The sequence below is a fragment of the Equus caballus genome, chromosome X, assembly GCF_041296265.1.
Source record: "Equus caballus isolate H_3958 breed thoroughbred chromosome X, TB-T2T, whole genome shotgun sequence".
NCBI lineage: Eukaryota > Metazoa > Chordata > Mammalia > Perissodactyla > Equidae > Equus > Equus caballus.
Window position 1 is genome coordinate 95,237,965 of NC_091715.1, and position 21,166 is coordinate 95,259,130.

The 21,166-nt window shown below is 37.2% G+C and overlaps 1 long non-coding RNA gene across 5 annotated transcripts in view; it reads right to left on the reverse strand.

Moving 5' to 3' along the window:
• Positions 1 to 616: 616 nt before the first annotated feature.
• Positions 617 to 21,166, reverse strand: part of LOC138921947 (uncharacterized) — a 716,117-nt gene continuing 695,567 nt past the window's right edge. For all 5 annotated transcript variants that reach the window (XR_011434974.1, XR_011434973.1, XR_011434975.1 and 2 more), the window contains 2 exons: positions 5,995 to 6,117; positions 617 to 2,700 (listed from right to left, as the gene is read on the reverse strand). This is a non-coding gene — a long non-coding RNA (uncharacterized lncRNA). The remainder of the gene's footprint in view (positions 2,701 to 5,994; positions 6,118 to 21,166) is intronic.

Genomic DNA, 21,166 nt, shown 5'->3' on the forward strand with positions numbered 1-21,166 from the left:
AGCTGCTGCACGAGGTCTAAGTCCTCAAGCGGTTTGGCCCCTACCTACCTGTCCAGCCTCATGGTATGCCATGCTCAAACCACGATGACCGTCTCACCCTCTCATAATCTTTTTTCTATTTTGTCTCATGGAGTTATGCACATGACCTCTGCATAGAATGTTCTTCCCTTCCTCACTTGTTCACCTGACTCCTGTGTATCCTTCAGATGTCATCTCAGTGTCACTGCCTGGGCCGAATCCACCATTAACTGCTCTCACAGCTCTGTGAAACCCTCTTTCTAGACCTTATCTGAGTTGTAACTTTATTTTAATTTGTAGAATTACTTCATTATCGTTTGTCTCCACCACTGTATTTTTCAATATTGTGAGGGCAGAGATTGCGCATGTTTTTGCTTGACATTATATCTGTAGTGCTTACAGTGGTACCTGATACAGAGTGCCAACTCAAGTATTTACCGGATGAATGGATAAATGAGAAAAAAAAAGGAATATTATGCATTGAGGCGTGTCATGTTCATTTACACTAAATATGAAGCACAACGAATGAACATAAGGATTTCGATGGCCAAAAATACTTTTCATAGAAAAACAATTGTAAATCACTCTCTACTAATAATTCATCTGTAAGCAAACATTTATTTTATAGGCAAAATAACTTTGACAGCAAAGAAGAAGAAAGCTTTGAAACAATGTGATGAGACACAATGTTCTGGTGTTGTACAGCTCATTGGGCTCTTACAGAAAATCTTGATGCTTCAAATGATTATAAGCAACTTCTCTCATAGGGTTAAAATAAAATTTTCAAGAACTTTCTGGAAAATTGTATCTAAACATTGAGTATAAATGCATTGAGATAGAAGTGGGTATTTTTTTCTTTTCTCCTAAAAGTATTGTGAAGAAAACAAACAAAACGGAATAAACATCTACATATTTGTAAGGATCAGAAATATATTATTCTTTTTATTTCGGAATTCACTCATTTGTCCAAATCCTTTCCCTTTGCTTCCCATAACTTCTACTACAATTATTACGCTTGTGGTATGTTTTGGTCATCTTCTTTGAACACAGAAACTCTTGAGGAAAATTCTTATACAAGTAGGCAACTATAAGGTAAGTACTATATTCATTTTTAGCCATTGAATTTGAGTGAGGCTTTTAGTGGATTTAAATTACCTAGTCCTACAGTGTTATGCTTAGCATTAAGGGAATGACTAATCCCTTAATGAATATAGAAAGAGGCAACGATCTTAGCTGGATAGCAGAACAAGAGAGCAAGCTAAAAGCAGTCTGGGTTCTCCCTGAAAAGCTCCTCAGAAACAAAACCATCATTTGAAGACGCAAAGTCTGTGTCCTCCACGGGAGAACCCTCAGGAACAGAGTCATCCAGTAAAGGTGTTGAAGAATTAGTGAAAGTTATTTTTCTTTTAGATGCCATTTCAATATAACCACCAAGCCTGTCGTCTAAGACTTTATTGGTCCTGGACAAAATAAAATATAATGCAGCATTAAAGGAAACCAGTCTGGATTGATATATTTTTTTTCTAATCAGAGGAGGGCCTTGGTAAACGGGATGAAAGGCCTTCTCCTGTGTCCACCTGGCAAAATTTGAGGGAGCCCACTCAATGGGAAAAGGAGGCTGCGTAAGGCCTGCAATTGAGTGGTGACACTGAGGGCAAAAACTAGCTCTGAACATTCGATCCAGGTCAGCTTCAGAATAATCATTTTGAACAAGTCTCGTCTGGAGTAACCAATGGCCTAGAGCCAGAGTGGGGAGACACGGCTCTTTACAATCAGGGCAACACCACTTGTCTAAAGACATCTTTGTAGCAAGATAGCGGAACCAGTTAACAAAGAACAATAGCACTAAATATAATTACAGGGATATTAAATCCTTATTACAAAGATAACTTTAGACTTGACTTTTAAGTTTGAGAAAATACACTTTGTGTTTATTTATCCCCCAGTTTGGACCCTCTGTATCCAGGAAAATACTGTAACAGCGATGGAAAAACCCCTTATCGACAAAATAATAATGATCTAGTTAACGATTTCAACTTTGTAAATTCTCAGTACATTAAATGGTAAATAAACCTATTAACATTAAATAGGAATAGTAAAGAGAAGTAATTAAGTAGAATATTACTAATATTAACAGGATTAATTTTAGCAACAGTCGAGAAGTCTCTCTCTCACTGGAGAGATGTGTCTACACCTCAGCGGAATTTGTTGAGAACCACTGTCTCTTTTTCTCTCACTTCGAAGCCCAGTCTCAGTTTTTAAGAACCAGTTCAGTACAGAATAGAATTTGTCACTTCCCAGTGACACAGTTCACAAGCTTTGAATATTAGTTCTCTGGAGATAAGATGGGTTCTGTCTGAACAGAGCAGCTTTGTGTAAATTCAGACGCTAAGGCACTTTTCCAGAAGGATCTGCACAATCATCTCAGCTGGTGGCACTGTTATGTCCACTTGAGTTTTAGAAGTAGTCCACCAATCGGGCTGTTGACTGGTATAGGTAATTTTCACCAGTGAGGTGTGTCAGCCTTGTCCTGTAATGTCTGGGTCATGTGGGTAAGCAGAAAAATCTTGTCAAGCTCCTTCTCAGAGTATTTCTGCTAAAGTTCTTCCTTTGTGCTCCTAGATCTTGACCCAATCTCTGAGAAGCAGTTGATGAAAGGAATCTGATTGTACTTGGGGGTTTCTGTAAAAGAAAATGTTACAAATCCTATGAAAACTTTGGTAATTTATATAGTGAAACTAAAAATTTTACTGAGTATTATTATGGGTTAATGGACTTTGTAAACATGATTTGTTTTTCCTAGTTGTACTATTATTGATGTTTAAATTAACATCGGTTAATTATTATTATTTTTCTTCTTCCCAAAGTCCACCAGTACATAGTTGTATATTCTAGTTGTAGGTCCTTCCGGCTCTGCTATGTGGGATGCTGCCTCAGCACGGCTTGATGAGTGGTGCTAGGTCCGTGCCCAGGCTCCGAACTGGAGAACCCTGGGCCGAAAAATCGGAGTGCACGAACTTAACCATTCGGCCATGGGGCTGGTGCCAACACAGCTTAATTATTATGAGTGTTGAATAAGCTTGTGTAAACATGTCACATGACTGCATCTCTTGAAACTTTAAAAAAATGTATACTTGTTAATTTTAGTTAATATATTAAAGTCTAACTATTATATTTAAATAACATCCAACAATAAAGTTAGGAAATAAAATACATAATTTAATATTTTGGTCATTTTAGGAGGCTTATCTCTGAACACTAATTTCTTCATTTTAGTAGCCGACAGATGACACTTTTGGTATGGAGTTATTTGTAATCATTTATTTTTGTTGTGTCTTTTTAACACAGAGTACATTTAAACCACAGTTTTAATATTAATATTAGAAGTAAGTACAGTTGTATTTTTGCAAAAAGACTTCCAAAAAAAGCATTGGATCTAAAAGAATGAGGGACTGTTGTAGCCAAAAGAGTTCCAGAGGACAGAGGGAATTCCCTGATCACACTGAGTCTGTTGGCTATCTGACAGATTTTTAATTCAATGCGACATTTTGATTTTAACGAAGGATCTGTCTTAATGTGAAAGCAAAAATCACTTTGATTTAGGTATGACTTTTTATTATTAATCTACCTTTCAGTTATTGAGATAGCTGTGTGTTCTAAGCTAAGCTGCTGTAGAGAACAAGAGTGGCTACTAAATAAGGATATATTGAAGAGATAAGACCTCGGCAAATTTATGAACCAACTGTCTTAGGACATATAAACACTTGGTGTTAGAAATCTCTGACATGGGGATTTTTAAAATTGTATTTGCTTTTTAACTTAAAGTTAGGATAATTACAAAGACAAGGCCAATCTTTTCATGTTTTCTGTGGTCATATTTTATAGAGAAGGACCTGAAAATATTTGTTTTTGTTGTTGGAAGATAGTGTTACCACAGACAAAACTAAAGATAGATAGATAGGTAGATAGGTAGGTAGGTAGATAGATAGATATAGATAGGCGATAAATACATAATTTTGATTTTTATAGTTGAGATTTAACATGTTATAGCCGTAGAGATACTCGTTCAATGTAAATCATGGACTGACTGTAAACTTTTCCAGTAAAAATTCAATTCATTCAAAGCACAGTGCAACATGGGACACCGTTTCTCAGAGAGATCATAGAGACTATCCTGGAATTAATCTCTTTCATATGAATGTGCATTAATTTATTTAGAAGTTTCACAATTATTAGATAACATTTACCCTAAATTTACTCTGAGGAAGCTAATTAAAATTAAATAGAAAGCTCAGGGTGCCAAATAGAGGCTTGAGTTTGGCAGATAGGGTGCAAGAGGCAACAGCCTTAAGCTTCATCATAATTATCTGTAAGATATCGATTGCTAAACATGGTCCAATCATACCTTGACGTTGTTGACTATTATACTGGGAGTTTTTATCCAAGATTTTTCTTATCTTGAATTTTTTGGATTAATTAGACATTGGCCAGATTTCACCGGTTATCTAATTAGATTTCATTGCTGGTGCCCTCCTTTCTCGTGGGTCATCCTGCATGTCATGAGATGGTGATGCCACAGAGAACTGAAATGCAACATTCATCTGGTCTTTCCTTTTTGTTCGACATTAGTTTGTATGACCTTGCCTGCTAGAGGGTTAGGTTTGTAAGAGCTGACACTGGAAACCTTGTAAGTTTTTAAAGTTTACAAGATTGTAGGGAGAAAAAAAGCCACTGCCTCAGCTACAGAATTTGTTAAAAATACAAGTAATTTCCTAGGGATTTAATGAACATAAGTTCTGTAGAATTGTTGGTCAAAATAACCTGGACAATAATTAAATCTGTTGGGTCACTGTAATGCAGAGTTAGTTCTAGAAGAGTTTATTTTGGATTGGGACAGTTTTCTGAATTACGAGCTCATATTTAAGAACTTAAGACTACTATTAGCCATGGAAGTACAATTTAAAACTGGAACCACATGATTGTTAAGACTTTTTTTGTCTGAGTTTTGCAAACCAGTTTCTGTAAGTAGTATTGAATGCCAATTGAAAACGATCAGTGATTTTAGCTTCATGGCTAATTCAGGCCTCATGCATCTGGATAAGTGAATAAGAAACTCCAAATGAAAGCAGGCCTCTAATGAGCACTGTTACATCTTGATTGTCCCAAGTATACGGATTCTACCTATTTTTAAAATACAAAACATTTTCTTTAATAATGGATGTCCGTGAGCCCGATTTTTTTAGAAATGAGGCCAGCTGAGATAATCTTTTCCATGGTTTAGGATCTGTTATTAGCCTTCGACGGAAAGCTTCGCTAATAATTGAGACTTTCTTTTTCCTTGTGGTACTTACAAGTGATCTGGTATGCTTGAGATGTTATTGGCTGACACCCTCTTGAAGTTGACTAAGGTCACTTCCAGTAGCATGGTGCCTTGACTCTTGAGTCAGTCTGTCATCACTCATACCAGCCTGAGTTCTTTCCTGGGGCCATAGACTGAAGATTTAGCCTTTGCTATCCTCTGAGGACCTGACAACCTGTATGCTACCCAGGCTCTGACCAAGGGCCAGCCCTGGTGCCCTGACAACCATTCAGTGCTATTTAACCGAGATCATAGAAAACACAGAAAACCAACATTGAGATAATTGCCGTCTTCAAACAATCTGTATTGAAAGGTGGTGTAGTGTAGTGGTGCAGAGTTGGAGCTGGACCACCTAGTGGTGAATCCAAGTTCTGCTGTTTCATCACTGGGTAACTTGAACTCTGCCTCAGTGCCCTCATACGTTAAGTGATGAAAACAGATATCTAAATCATCACACTGTTGTGAGGTTTAAATGAATTCATGTTTATGAAGCGCTTCTAATCATTCCTAGTACACAGCAGGAGCTATATTAGTCTTAAATCAGGATCCTGTGGCCATCTGTCAGATGACCTGACTAAAGTCAGTTTGCCATCAGTCACAACTAGAAAATTTCTTACCTTAGAAAGTCTGCATTTTAGTGTTGCTGAAGCGAGGGATACCTCGCTCTGGGTATGTATGGAAGATCACAAGACCATTAATTGTTGTGGTACAGGAATTGGCAATCCACGGTCGTAATCAGTCTGTAAGCAAAGTTTATGTTAGTAGTGTAGGATATAAGCCAACTTCTACTCTGAAGATGGAGGAGGCAGTGAATTGACATTTAAGGTTTTTATTACATGTCACTGAAATCTTACAGGATTTCTGAATGCATCAGAAGATTCACAAGGCTAATATACCTAAACCGCATCAAAACCGTTCTCCATAGGGTTAAAACAACATTCTAAAAAAAAATCTGTCTGGAAAAATTACAGTTTAGGAATTTTAGCTTTGAGGGAGTAGGGAGGTGAACTGATTTGGGGAATTGGTTATAATTCTAAATCATTTCACAAAACTATCCTGTTCAATTTAATCAAATATCGGAAGGGGTTAGAGCAGTGTTTCTCAAACAAGGTCAGCCTCAGCTTCATTAGAATCTCCTGAGGATGCTTAAAAATTCAGATTTCTGGGCTCCACCACAGATCTACTGAGCATTTGTGGGAAGGTCAGAAAATGGTAACTATTTTTTTGTTTTTGTCTTTGTTTTTTTTGCAATTTCTGATATTTGACCTTTTTTTTAACTTTTTATTAAGATTATGATAGTTTACAACCTTGTGGAATTTCAGTTGTACATTATTGTCAGTCATGTCGTAGATGCACCACCTCACCCTTTATGCCCTCCCCCCACCCCCCCTTTCCCCTGGTAACCACCAATCAGTTCTCTTTGTCCATATGTTTAACTTCCACCTATGAGTGGAGTCATACAGAGTTTGTCTTTCTCTATCTGGCTTATTTCACTTAACATAATACCATCAAGGTCCATCCATGTTGTTGTGAATGGGACGATTTTATCCTTTTTTATGGCTGAGTAGTATTCCATTGGATATACATACCATATCTTCTTTATTGAATTATCAGTTGCTGGGCTGCAGAATGGATATTGTTAGCAGGCATGAAAACATTAATGTCTGGTACATCTCCATCAGAGCTCTTGGGTGACCAGGTGCATTGTCAATGAGTAGTCATATTTTGAATGAAATCGTTTTTTCTGAGCAGTGGGTCTCAATAGTGGGCTTAAAATATTCAGTAAAGCATGTTGTAAATAGATGTGCTGTCACCCAGGCTTTGTTGTTTCATTTATACAGCACAGGCAGAGTAGACTTAGCATAATTCTTAAGGGCCCTAGGAATTTCATAATGGTCAATAAGCATTGGCTTCAACTTGAAGTCACCAGCTGCATTAGTCCCTAACAAGAGAGTCAGCCTGTCCTTTGAAGCTTTGAAGCCAGGCATTGACTTCTCCTCTTTAGCTATGAAAGGCCTACATGGCATCTTCTTCCAATATAAGGCTGTTTTGTCTACATTGAAAATCTGTCATTTAGTATAGCCACCTTCATTAATTATCTTAGCTGGATCTGCTGGATAATTTTCTGCAGCTTCTACATCAGCACTTGATGCTTTACCTTGAACTTTCATTTTATGGAGATGGCATCTTTCCTTAAACCTCATGAACAAACCTCTGCTAGTTTCAAGCTTTTCTTATGCAGCTTCCTCCCCTCTCTTAGGCTTCATAGAATGGAAGAGAGTTAGAGCCTTGCTCTTGATTAGGCTTTGGCTTAAGGGAATGTTGTGGCTGGTTTGATTCTATCCAGACCAGTAAAACTTTGTCCATGTCAGCAATAAGGCTGTGTTGCTTTCTTATCATTTGTGTGTTCACTGGAGTAACACTTAATTTCCTTCAAGAACTTTTCCTTTGCAGTCACAGCTTGGCTAACTGTTTGGTGCAAGAGGCCTAGCTTTCACCCTGTCTCAGCTTTCGGCATGCCTTCCCCACTAAACTTAATCATTTCTAGTTTTTGGTTTAAAGTGAGAGACATGTGACTCCTTCTTTCACTTGAACACTTAGAAGCCATTGTAGGGTTATTAATTAGTCCAATTTCAATATTGTTGTGTCTCAGGGAATAGGGAGGCCCAAGGAGAGGGAGAGAGGTGAGGAACCGTCTATCAGTGGAGCAGTCTGAACACAACATTTATAAATTAAGTTCACTATCTTATATGGGCGTGGTTTGTGGCGCCCCAAAACAATTACAATAGTAACATCAAAGATCACTGATCATAGATCACCACAACAAGTATAATAATAAAAAGGTTTGAAATATTGCAAGAATTACCAAAATGTGACACTGAGACATGAAGCGAGCAAATGCTGTTGGAAAAATGGCACCAACAGACTTGCTGGACGCAAGGTTGCCACTAACTTTCAACTTCTAAAAGAGAAAAAAGCAACATTTGTAGAGTGCTATAAAATGAAGTACACCTGTATGAATACTTATTTTTCTGAAATTCTAATTGCAGATACTATACTAACAGTGTGACTTACAGGTAAATAGTTCTTTCATTCCATAAACATCAAGCTAACTACAATGTGTAAGCATTATGCTAGGAAACTAAGAAAATATAAACATAAAAAAGACATATAATTCTTGAGAAATTTAAAATTTACTAGAGGGCGTAGTCACTTAAAATAATTTCAATGCAAGACAGACATCTTTACATCAGTGTGTTGTAGAATTTGGGGGGCAGTGATCACAGATTTGGGCTCTGACATATATGACTGAGCCTAATATTAGCCTGTACTAAATGATTTCAGCCCCATTACTTTGAATATCTTCCTAAACGAGTGGCTGACTATCCTCCTAACACCGCCACTGCCCCTTAGACCAGGACAGGTCATTCTGAGAAGCACAGAAAATCTGGGTACTAGTCACGGCCCTGTCAAGCATGAGTGTTTTGCGCTTAAGTAAGCAATTGGAACTAAAAACAAAAGCTGTGAAAAGCTAGAAGTAGAATACAAATAAAAGAAATTTATTATTTACAAAATATGCCTAGATGGTGATGCAGGGGATTTGGGGAGGGTATAATTCAAAAAGCACTGGGCATCAAATTCGGAAATAATCACTTGTCTATTTAGAAAGTGCTGGTTAAAACAATAATACCACCACCACGCAACTATTGTTTCCTAAGGAAGAGGTGACTGAATTACTCTACAGAGATTTAAGATATATGTTTGTGTAATAAAGATAACTATTCTTTTCTAGAGGAAGCAATGACATTTTTGAACCGGGACAGTGATGGAAAGGTTGTCATGCCATTGGTTCAGTGAGCAGATACAAACAGAAAATAGAATTGATGGTTCCTTGACAAAATCGTCTCTAAATTCTGTGTTACAGAAGATGGCAAAAGGAATTGGATGATTTTTCCCCGATAAAGTCATAAAATAATAAACACAAAGCAAGTTAAATGGCCTAGTTATGGCTGCATTTATTTCTGATTCGCAAAAAGAAAACAGTCTTCAGTTGGAGTGTTTTTAGTTCCCCTTAAAAGTTTGCCATAAAATCTCTGACAACTATTTAAATATGAGTAAGCGAGGCCTGTTTAAGCCACAAGGAAATACCTTTAATTTGAAAAGCAAATATTCTGTTTAGAAATTTCCCTTTCTTTTCCTTTAATTTTATTCTAATTTTCAATCACAGAACTACCAATTAATATTCGAAGACAAACCAGGGACAAGTGACAGATAAAATTGTGAAAGCTGATCTTCCTATCCCTCATACTTCATTACACACAACTCTTCCCCTTTTCCTGGTTGCTGCTGCTCAACCCACATGCACAATTCCAGGCTCCTGGACCTTTCTGGAAGCATTTTCCCTCCTGAAACTTTTACAAACTCCTCATCAAAACTTCCCAAGACTTGCTTGAGGCTGACATCTAGGAGAAGGTGTCTGATAAACGTTCCAAGTTTCCATCTTGAAGGAGGAGAGCTTAAGGGGCCTCACTTCTATGAGTGCTTTCTGATTTTAGACTGGAGCTCCCTAGAGACCCAATATAGAGGACAAATGTGTAGCTGGCTTTGGGAACAGGAGATTTTATTGCAATTCCAAAAAAATACTATTACGTGATTCCTCGTCTGCCTATGTTTGGGCATGGTTCTTGGTAATAAAAAGCATAGGTAAGTTACACAACTCTACTTTTCACTGTTTTTCCCTCCATAGAGTTCAACTGGAGGAATCACAGAGAGAAAAAGGCTACTACTTAATCACATGGCCCAAAAGAAAAGATATGTTTTATTCATAGTTCATGGTGACTATATTTTACCCACAACCATGAAAAAATATAACAAAGGGACTTTCTTTATGGAGTACCAAGTTTTCTGAAATTGCAGAAAAAAATATTAGATAATGTTATGTATATGTTGTACACACACATACACACACACACACATATAGCTAATCTTGAGAGATGGAGTTGAGAAGTAGAATGTGTTAATAATTACTTTGAACTATCACAATTTGGGTGTTAAGGCAATTGTAATAGGAGTATTTATCTTTTTTTCTTTCAAAAAAGATCTGAACTGAAACATTCTGTTTAGATGGTAAATTGGTTCTGTCAATACATGAATGCCAAAACAACAAACTTATGCTAGCATTTTCTATCTTTTATGTAACTTCAGTATTTATGCAGTCACTAAACAATTGCTTATTGATTGTTTTCTAAATTCCAGGTACTGTTCCAGACACTGAGAGGCATAGCGGTGGATAAGAAAGATTATATCTACAAACTTGTCTTACAAACTATGAAAACAGGTCACTCAGTTTTCTTCTCTTCTGTTAAAAAAATAAGACAATCCACTTATATCAAGTAAATGAATCTTTGACTCTTAAGAGGAACACCAGTGTTTTCTAGTGGTGTTCCTTAGACTAGGCTGGGGTAAGGTGGCACGTGAGTATGTGTGTGTGCTATGTATAGTGTACGTAGGTGGACTGAGTAACTCCTAAAATGATCTACGTTTTTCCTGTTCTAACCTTGGAAACAAGGATATGAGAAACTGAACTGCTAGGCAAGAGAGTCTACCTAGTCATCTGGGGAATATAATTATAAACATATTTTTCATTCTTCATGAGGCTCATCTCAGGACAAGGTATTAAAGTTATCTTCAAGAATAATAACCAAGCTACCCAATTAGATTTTAGGATTGATAGTTGACAGATAGATAAATACATACCAAATATATACAACTATCTATTATTATGTGTATCTATCTATCTATCTATCAGATAGGCTTTTAGTAAATGTCCTTTTTTAAAACAGTGTATGTATAAAGTCTCTTCTCTCATTTTTTTTTAAGATTGGCACCTGAGCTAACAGCTATTGCCATTCTTCTCTTTTTTCCTTCTTCTTCTCCCCAAAGCCCCCCAATACGTAGTTGTATATTCTAGTTGTGAGTGCCTCTGGTTCTGCTATGTGGGACGCCACCTCAGCATGGCTTGATGAGTGGTGCCATGTCCGCGCCCAGGATTTGAACCGATGAAACTCTGGGCCAGTGAAGCAGAGCATGCAAACTTAACCACTCGGCCATGGGGCTGGCCCCTCTTCTCTCATTTTTGTCTATTTGAATTGGACAAACCATATATGTTTTGATGCTTTTATTGATTTATTACTACCTTTTATTAAAAATACTCAGGGTCAAAATAAGAGAGAAAAAGGTTAAACTGTATATATAGGTCTATACTCTTAACAGTAAGTCATTTGAACTATGTGACCACAGGTAAAGGAAATACAAAGCTAGGTAATTATACTCTGACTAGGTATATCTACATGATGCCAGACTGGCTGAAAATTTAAATATATACAAAGTTGTCAAACATATTATTTGTAAAATTTTCCCCATTAAATCCAGTTAAACTGCTCCATGTATTTGTATGACCTAGGAAGTATTTTCTCCTCCCAATTTTATAGATATTAACTTATTTCTACGGTTTACTTGTATTAAAAATGAGTAAAGACGACAATTTAGGGGATACAAACAAACCTTATTTAACACTTCATGAAGTGGACAGCCTCCTATTGGAGAACTGTAAGATGGGGCAGAAAGCAGGAAGCTTTTACAGAATAAAGAACAAGGAAGAGACAAACAGAAAATATCTGATTGGCTGGGGCAACATAGTCAAGCTAGTTTGAGGTGAGAAGGCCCAGAGCTGGCGTGGTGTTTGGGAGCTGGCTGGCTGAATATACTGCCTCTCTGGTCAAGCAGAGCACGTACAGGGACACGAAAGTTATCTAAGTTGCAGTTTGCTGATGTGGCTACCCTAGGAGAAGCAGCTCCATCTTGGGCCTGCTTAGAAATTTACTTTCAACAGACCCCCCTTTTGATCATCCTCTTGACCACTCAAAAGTTTTGATAAAAAATATTGGTCCGAGCGTGACTCTCAGTTACCATTGTATCTTTGGGTCTCAGTATAGTATTCACAAGAGACAACGTCAGTGTTCTTGGAGCCGGTTATGTTCTCCTGTTTTCTTTCGTCGTTCCAGTCAGAGAGACCATCTGTTGGCTAGTCAATGGCTACCCACATGCATTCAAAACTTTTGAGTGAATGCAGTGTATTAGGGACACAATAATAGTTATTAGCAACAAAATGTCTATGGTTTGGACAGCAGTCCTGAGCCAGGATTCCCATGACACAGAACAGCTAGAATCAAATGAGCCAAGAAATGATCCCAAAGAGGGGAATACTTTTTTAAACCAACTGGCTTGTTTATGTATTTCTTGTAACTGTTTCTCCACTTCCCCAGAAGTGTTTATCCAGAGAGCTTGTTTAAGAAAAAGTGAGGCTTTGGAAATCAGGGAGATGTTTGTAATGGGCAGAAAAAACTACAGGATCACCAGCATCTTAACAAATTCGACCGTCAGTTGGAGGTTGAAGTGCCTTCCTTTGCAATGGCCTGAGTTATGTGAACAATGGCATTATCTTTTCAGGCCAGAGCAAGGCAAAAGGTGGTCAAAAGAATCATAAAGATCTTCACAGTGTAAGAATTAGGAAAAGGATGGTCAGAGAGGGAAGGAGGAATGGAAAGAAACATTCTCGATCTGACACCTGGGAGGAAACATTTTACCTCCACATCGGCTACTTCTCTTCCTATCAATTTGATTTTGAGGTCTCCAGCATTTACACAGGACTAGGTGTCAGGTGGAGCCTTCTTCAGTTGTGAAATATGCAACCAAGTTTCTACACCTTGTAGTTTGGCAGCAGCGTCAGTGGTCAAGAGTACTGGGTAGGGTCCTTTCACTTTTGCAAAAACATCAGAGTAAAACAATAACTGTCTGTAAATGACAAAAGACTTAAAAATGTCCATGGTTAAAGATCTGATGAGAGTTCGTTAGATAAGGAAATGTAGTTATATCTGTGGTATACAATAATTTACAATTAATAGTACTGACAAATTTCTAGAAACTTTAAACAATTTCTGGAATATCTGTATTAATAACATATATCCATACATATATAACCTAAGGTTTATCATCACTTATTTACCAATGTTTCACACATAATTTAACATACCAATTAAACCGAATTAGTTTAACATCTCTTTTTGAAGATTTTATTTTTCCTTTTTCTCCCAAAGCCCCCTGGTACACAGCAGTGTATTTTTAGTTGTGTAACATCTCTTTTACAAGGTGTGAGACAAATCCTTTGAGATTTTTCAGGGTCCCTCTGGAAAATCTCAAACTTACTTTGTGGTCAAAAAGACTCCATTAAGAATTTGATTTTTGGGAAGTTTGTCAAAAATCTCCATTTAACCAAAGTGACAAAGATTTTGAAGGCAAATACAGAAAGTTACATAGTTGTGGACAAAATTTAGCTCTTTTAATACTGAGAAGACTGAGTTTTATTAAGTAATCAAAGATCTGATAAAGACAATGTAAAGCACAGTAAATTATTTTGGTAAGGCAGAAAACCTTTGCTGTCTAGACAGGTTACTTAAAAGGTAAAGAAAAATCTTTGCTTATAGTTTCTGATTAATAGCAGACCAATAATCTAAGAAAATGTCATCCTTTTAACAGAGAGAAAACCAAATTCTAATTTTGCATCAGTGTAGTTTTGATATTAAAACTCATTTTTTAAAAACTTAAATAAATCGTGGCTGGCCCTGTGGCCAAGTGGTTAAGTTCACGCGCTCCGTTTCGGTGGCCCAGGGTTTCACTGGTTTGGATCCTGGGCACAGATATGGCACCACTCATCAGGTCATGCTGAGGTGGTGTCCCACATGCCACAACTAGAAGGACCCACAACTAGGATATACAGCTATGTACTGGGGGGCTTTGGGGAGAAAAAGGAAAAATAAAATCTTAAAAAAAACTTAAATAAATCCATCTAATCTTAGCCACCTTGACCACACATAAAATCCCTTTCCCAAGACTCCTTTTCCATAAACCTACAACTTTTTTACATCCCTTTAAATTTTGTCCTGCATTTTTTTCTCTTTCTTATGCTGGAACAATCAATCATTTTACTTTCCTTATCTACTTTACATACACAGCTGTTTCCTCGCACTCTTATTATTTCTAAGTAATTCTAATTACATATATTAATTAGAATTCTTAACCCTTAGAATCTTTAAATCCTAGTAAAAACTAAGAAGTAAGCAATTGTGGTTCGTCTGTTACAATAGCATTCTGTGGATTGGTAAATTTATAAATACATGTCATAATTTCCAGAAGTGTATTCTTAGTTATAGCAAATTTTTCAATATGGCACAAAACGTGTGGCTCAACCCATGTTCAGTAACTAAGGTTTCAGTGTTTTATCTTACTTGGAAATGATCTAGATAGTCAATGAATAGCCATCATTTAACTTATCTCACTGTAATTTTAAGGTTTCAAGTTACCAAAAAGATTTTGGAAACTATTTTTAAATAAACATACCAAGAAGCATAATTATTGTTGAAAAGTTCATTTATAAATTTTCATCTTACTTACACCTATTTAATTTACTTGTTCTTAGCAATTATGTTCAGATTACTCATGAAAATTTCATGAGACATTAAGCAGCTAACCATCATCTTAAGTTATCTTTCTTGCTAACAAACTCTGTAACAGAGATAACATGAGCTTATGTGACTTTTAGTAAAACTACACAGAATAAAAGTTGTATGTCTGCATTATATTTAATATGGATAGCTCTAAATGTATGCTTGTTTTAATTAAACCAACAAATTTAAACTAGCTTTTATTTACTGAAGATTATCCTAGATCACATGAACTTGAAAAACATTTGGGTTAGTTTTTATATTGCCGAGAGTATACTTATTTATATAAATTCTTAATTTTCTTTAAACTAATAGAGCTCTTTACAAATTAATTTTGGCAATATCACCCAGAAGTAGAAAAATATCACACCTCTGTAACAGACATACATAAACATACAGAGAGATGCAAAGGGATCTTATAACTTTTATTTAAAAAATTTAGCCATGGGACAGGTATGAAAATGCAAAACTCACTAGTTTATAAAAGAACAGTTAGACCCAAATTGTGTTTCTGGCAGAAGGGATAAGCTAAGGTTACCTGCTTAGATGGCTTAAACATTTTACTAATATTTGTGGAGAAGACTGTTAAGACTTTTCATTCACCTAATTTCCAAATAGCTTTTCCTTTTTTTTTTCCTTCTGATGAAAATTATCTTAGTTCTTAGAGAAGATAAGGTAGAACATTTACATCTCAAAGGCACAGGGAAAGAATGCAAGTTCCTCCAAAAAGGACTTTTGTTTCCTAAGGCCAGAATTTGTACAATACCTACAAGTCTTTGAAATGAATAGGGGAGGTTTTAGGATTGGTAAAAAGGATAGGTGGGCTTTTTCTATTCTTATAAGACTCAATTTTTAAGACAAATTGTACAAGTTGTCCTCAATTTGTAGGACAGTTGTTTTTAATTCATCAAAGAATTGGGTTGCAACCTGAATGACATCAAAGGTTGACCCACCCATCCAACTACATTATCTTCAATTTGCTTCTTTCAGGGATATCTTGAACTAAGATAAAAATCAAAAGATTCCTATTTTCTAGATTTAGAGCTGTTTGTCTTTGGAATATTTTCTTTACCTCTGGGTACACAGTTTCATTTAGCTTAGGAGAGAAGGCCTAAAAAAAGTTTCCATCAGGCTCTGAATATCGGTTTCCAATTTGGCCGAATTCTGATCATAGAGCTACTTAAAAAAAAAGAATCCTTTCAAATATCTCATTGTGTTTCAGCAGGTACAAACAGTAATTATTTCTGGTAGTACTGAATGACCCCATGGATGAAAGAAGCATCCCCAAAGAAGGTGCAAAAGATCCAGAGCCACTCCCAAAGATAGCCAAAAGAAAGACTTACACAATTCAAATCCCCATATAGCTGGCAATTGTTGGCAGGATCCTAGCCACAAATGGAGGGTAACCCACATTTCTGTCTAGCCATATTTTGGGGCCCCCAACATGATGGTTGAGCTACTACATATGCAACAACCAACGACCTGCATGCCCCAGGCAGGCAGAAAGCCAATTCAAGTTCTCAAGACATGCAATGAGACAAAGAAAAAGGCAATAGCTGTCCCTGAGAGAGAAGCATTGATAACCAATAGGCAGCCCAAAATCAAATTCACAAGAGTCTGGATTTAGAAAGGAAGAGATAATGTGAAATTTTACCTTCCTTTCTTAACCAGGCACTGCAGAGATCCAGGACAGCTGACACTGCTAAGAATTCTCATCGCTCACTGGCTTCTGCCAGGTTTCCCAGGATCCCATCTGCAGGCTCCCAAGTGAGTGGGGTTTAAAGTAGAGAGTGTAACGCTAGTGTATCTAGTGTACCTACTAGATATCTACAACTTCTAGTGTAGCTACTAGAATTGGGCAAGGTTTTCCATTATTTTAGTTTTAGTTTCCTCTTGGCTATTTAAGGGAATAACGAGTAGCAGTTTACCAGAGAATGCCTCAGAGTTCTGTCAAGCCTGGGAGGAGCCCATATATGGGCTCTCCTTTGAAGGTAAATATGCGGGCATTTGAGTTGATGTGGAAGGATTTGACAAAAGCTTCAAGGACAATCTTTCCCCGTTGTTCCAGTTGATAGCAAATGAGACACCAATTTCCGGACCAGTGTTTTGCTGATGGATCCCCAGGAGGATGCTACAGAGGAGGCCCAGGTGTTTTAGTTTTCTGGCCTTGGAGCTGTCGCAATTGTAAGGCCACTAACTTGGCAGAATTTTGTTTACAGTCGTGTGGCCTCTTCATAGTGGAAAGGTAATTCAGATAGAGGATTAGTAGAATTAGTACTCACAGGAGAACAGAAGAGAGTAATAGGAGTCATGCCAATCTTACAGTCTTATGTTTTAGGTACTTCTTGTGTCTTTAATTTTCCATTAGCCTCTTACAATGAATCATTTAATAAAGTTATTTTGGAAATTTGAAATCTTTTGGAGGTGTCTACATGCCAATTAAAATAGGTATGTCCGTTTCTTTGGGAACCCTTGCTTCCAAGTACACTTCTTAAATGAAGGATCTTGTCTAATTGGAATGTTCCCCATAACGGCCATTGTAATTCTAGGTTGTCTTTGTAGGATTTGGCCTGTTTGTAGATATCTATAGCTTCCAGGATCACAGTTCGTAGATATAAAATAAGCAGTTCTGCCGCAACGTGTTTATATAATTATATTAAATATACATATTAATCATTATATTTTTCTAAACTAAAAAACATACACGTTTCTTTTTGAGGAATAAGAAAAAAAATTGAAGAGGATGAAATGGGGTTTTTTCTATGAGCAGGAAGGAGAGAAAGTTGCAGACATTCCAGAAGTAGAGTTTTTGGGGCCGGCCCTGTGGCCAAGTGGTTAAGTTCACAAGCTCCCCTTCGGCGGCCCAGGGTTTTGCCAGTTTGGATCCTGGGCGTGGACATGGCACCGCTCATCAGGCCATGTTGAGGCGGTATCCCACATACTACAACTAGAAGGACCCACAACTAGGATATACAACTATGTACTGGGGGGATTTGGGGAGAAAAAGCAGAAAAAAAAGTTTAAAGAAAAAAAAGAAGTTTTCAGAAACAGTGTCCTAGATTCGAGAAGACTCTCTGTCCTTTGCTCCATTAAGACTCAAAAACAATATATATATATCTCAAATCATTTTGAACCTCAAATAAGAAATGTTATAGGTAAAGATACAACATAAGTTTACTTGCCTGTGGCATTTTCTGTTCTTTTTACATGCTTCTGGGGAAAAAAAAAAAAGAACTTCTAATTCTCTTTAAGAAAACAATATTCTGAAGAGGAACACTTTAACTCTCCAAAGACAAACCCTCCCTTCACGAGTCAGCTGCTCATGCACAAGGATAGAGAAGATGGGCTACGAAGCGAGAATGAATGGACTACATGAAACACAGTGACATTCCAAAGGCCACTTCTGACCCACCTTCCCTTGTGCTGAAATACATTGAATTCAGGTGTAGGACACAGGAGAGCCACTTGCACTCTCATCTATAAATGGCAGAAAGCCCTAGAAAAGATTAATGGATTGGACACTTCACTTACTTTTTTAAACTGAAGATGGGCAAAGCAAAAGCAAAGCAGAGTGGCTTTCGCCTCCATGGAAACTACAACTGCCATTAGTAAACCCACCACGCATCCCCTCCCTTCTAAATAAATACTAAACAGAGGACACGCAGAACATTCCAAGTTAATGGCGTCTTACTTTTTAATCTCAGTGCTATACCATCCCAGAATGCTCTCTTAAGTCCACCTCAACCTCAATTTCCCTGATGCTTTTTAAAATTGACTTGTATGATACTTTTACTGGGAACTTATAAACTCTTTCGTAGTGACTCTCTTGCAAATAGAAACTCGTGCATCAATTATACTTTTGGTCTTTTATCAGCCTAAGTCAGCATGCAATCTACCTTTTCTTGGCCTGAGTTATATAAATCTTTAGTTTTCATACAGCAGTGCTGGCCCCCTTGGTGCTCCATATAACACAATCTAAAGGCAAACTGAGAAAGGACATATAGAAAGAGCTTTGAAAATGACACCTGAATTCCAAGGAAAGCCCCATGAGATTACTGCGAATCCTTTTCAAGCCTTTAGCAGAGTCTCGAACATCTCCATCAGTATGGGAGTTAGAAGCAATTTTAAAACTACCAATTGATAGCTGTTACAGACCCTATATCTAGCCCCGTTTGTCCATTTTCCTCATATTTTCAGCAAGAGTGTAGAAAAAAAATGGTCAGGAAGACCACTTTCATCTCTGTGCTTCCAGGTTAGTTTTGCATTCTGGGCAGATGGATAATTATTTAATTCTTAAGGATGTTGGAGGAAATTGACTGCATTAAACAATTTTGAGCTTCAGTAATGGCTGGTCACTGCTTCTCATTGTTATGATTTTTAGAAGTACACACTGACATACAAGGACGGTTTTTATCCTCCACTAAACTGGATCCGCACAGCCACAATTACCAAAGTCATTCAGGCCAAAAATAGGCTTTTGCCTGAATTACCAAGACAATTACACCTACCCCTAGAGTGGCTACTGATTGAAAAGTGGAAGAACCTGATTGCAGCAAAGCTCTGCATTTCTTTGTCTTTGTTTTCTTCCAAGCTCTGTGTTTTCAATTTTTATAAGACCAAGAAAACGTAAGATTCCAGAACTTCCATATTGTGAGAAGAATAGAGGGTTTATTTGTAAATTAGGATCAACAAAGAGCTGTGACTGAACAGGGGAGAGGAGAGTAAAAACAACTTGGAAGAATTGCTATCTTACTTTAACCCCTTGGAAACTGTGTGATGTTAATCTCTACTGTGAAATCCACTGCTCTGTAGGGGGAAAAATAGATAATCCACAAGGAGGAGAGGAGGGGAAAGGTTTCTACTATTAACAGTTTAAATGCATCATGGTCTCTGTTTAAAATAGAATCTTGATGAATTGTTCTTAAAAATGGTATTGATCTAGGTAATCAATCTTGGAGCTTTTGTCAAAAAGGATTTTTTTCACCAAAACTACAATATCGATTACTTGCATCAAAGCTGAGTTTAAAAAAGGAGAAACGCGTTCAAGTCAAAGCTATTGCTGATGCCCCTAAAAATACAAGAGTTGCACAACAACTCCCATTTTTAAAAAAACCAAAAAACTGATTTCAGGAGCACTCACCAGTGGGTCTTGGCTTCATCTCCTATCTGTCCTCTGACAAGTACTGTTAATCTTCTAGGCTCATGCTACCTACCCCTCACTTTATCAGGCCAGGCTGCAGGAAGGGAGCTCTTGCGAAACAAAGGCATGAACAACAAAATTACAAAGGTGTTTAATCGTTAAAATAAAGGCCTCACCAGCCAAGCCCAGGATCAGTCAAGAGAAACTGTCGGTCTGAGTGAAGTCTTGCAGTTTCAAAATCTTGAGTGATTCCCGCATTAGCATAAAATTTCAGAAAAGCAGAGAAAACACTTCAATCCCGCACACTATATTCAGTCTAGTGAAATCTAATATTCCACTAGTGAAATCGGAAAGCTTGATTTGGTAGGTTAAGGATGAATTTAGCAATCCTGGTGGCCCTGTAGTTTTAACAGTAACGCATTTACAAGTTATCTACATATATGCTTTGGTGTGAGCACAAGAGTGCACCCAGCAGCAGTGAAAGGATTATTGCTATTTATATTAATAAGTCAACTCACCGCCCTAACATGAACTCAGAGAAGCGTATCTAGGTGCTTGGGCCATCGTGGAGATTCCAGAAAGTTGGATTCAATTGAGATACCCCTAGTCAGTGCACCTGGAAGGAGGAGCTACCTGGACATGAGAACTGATATTCTGCCAGGGATCACCTTCCAGTTCTACGTCGTACAGCAGAAGCAGCAATAGCATTGCCATTCAATGCCTTCTCGAAGCCAAAAGCGTCTACTGCAGACTTAGGAATAATAGCCAAAATACAAAGTCCAGACATAGTAACTTTAAAGAAGTTTATAACCATATACTGCTATATCATGAATAGAAATAATCAAATGGCATAAGAATATTCATGCTGAGAATTAATAAAGTTATAATTGTATCTTGACTTTTTTTGAGATAAGCAATATTGAACCTCACACATAAAACATATTAAGTAAATAGTTAAATATTTTTAAGATGTTATTCTTAGATGAAAGCAAGATGAAATAAAATGCCATTCTAACACCACTTCATAAAGAACACACTTTTAAATTACTAGACCACGAAAGAGTAGAGTGCGAAAAGGGCAGAAAGGTA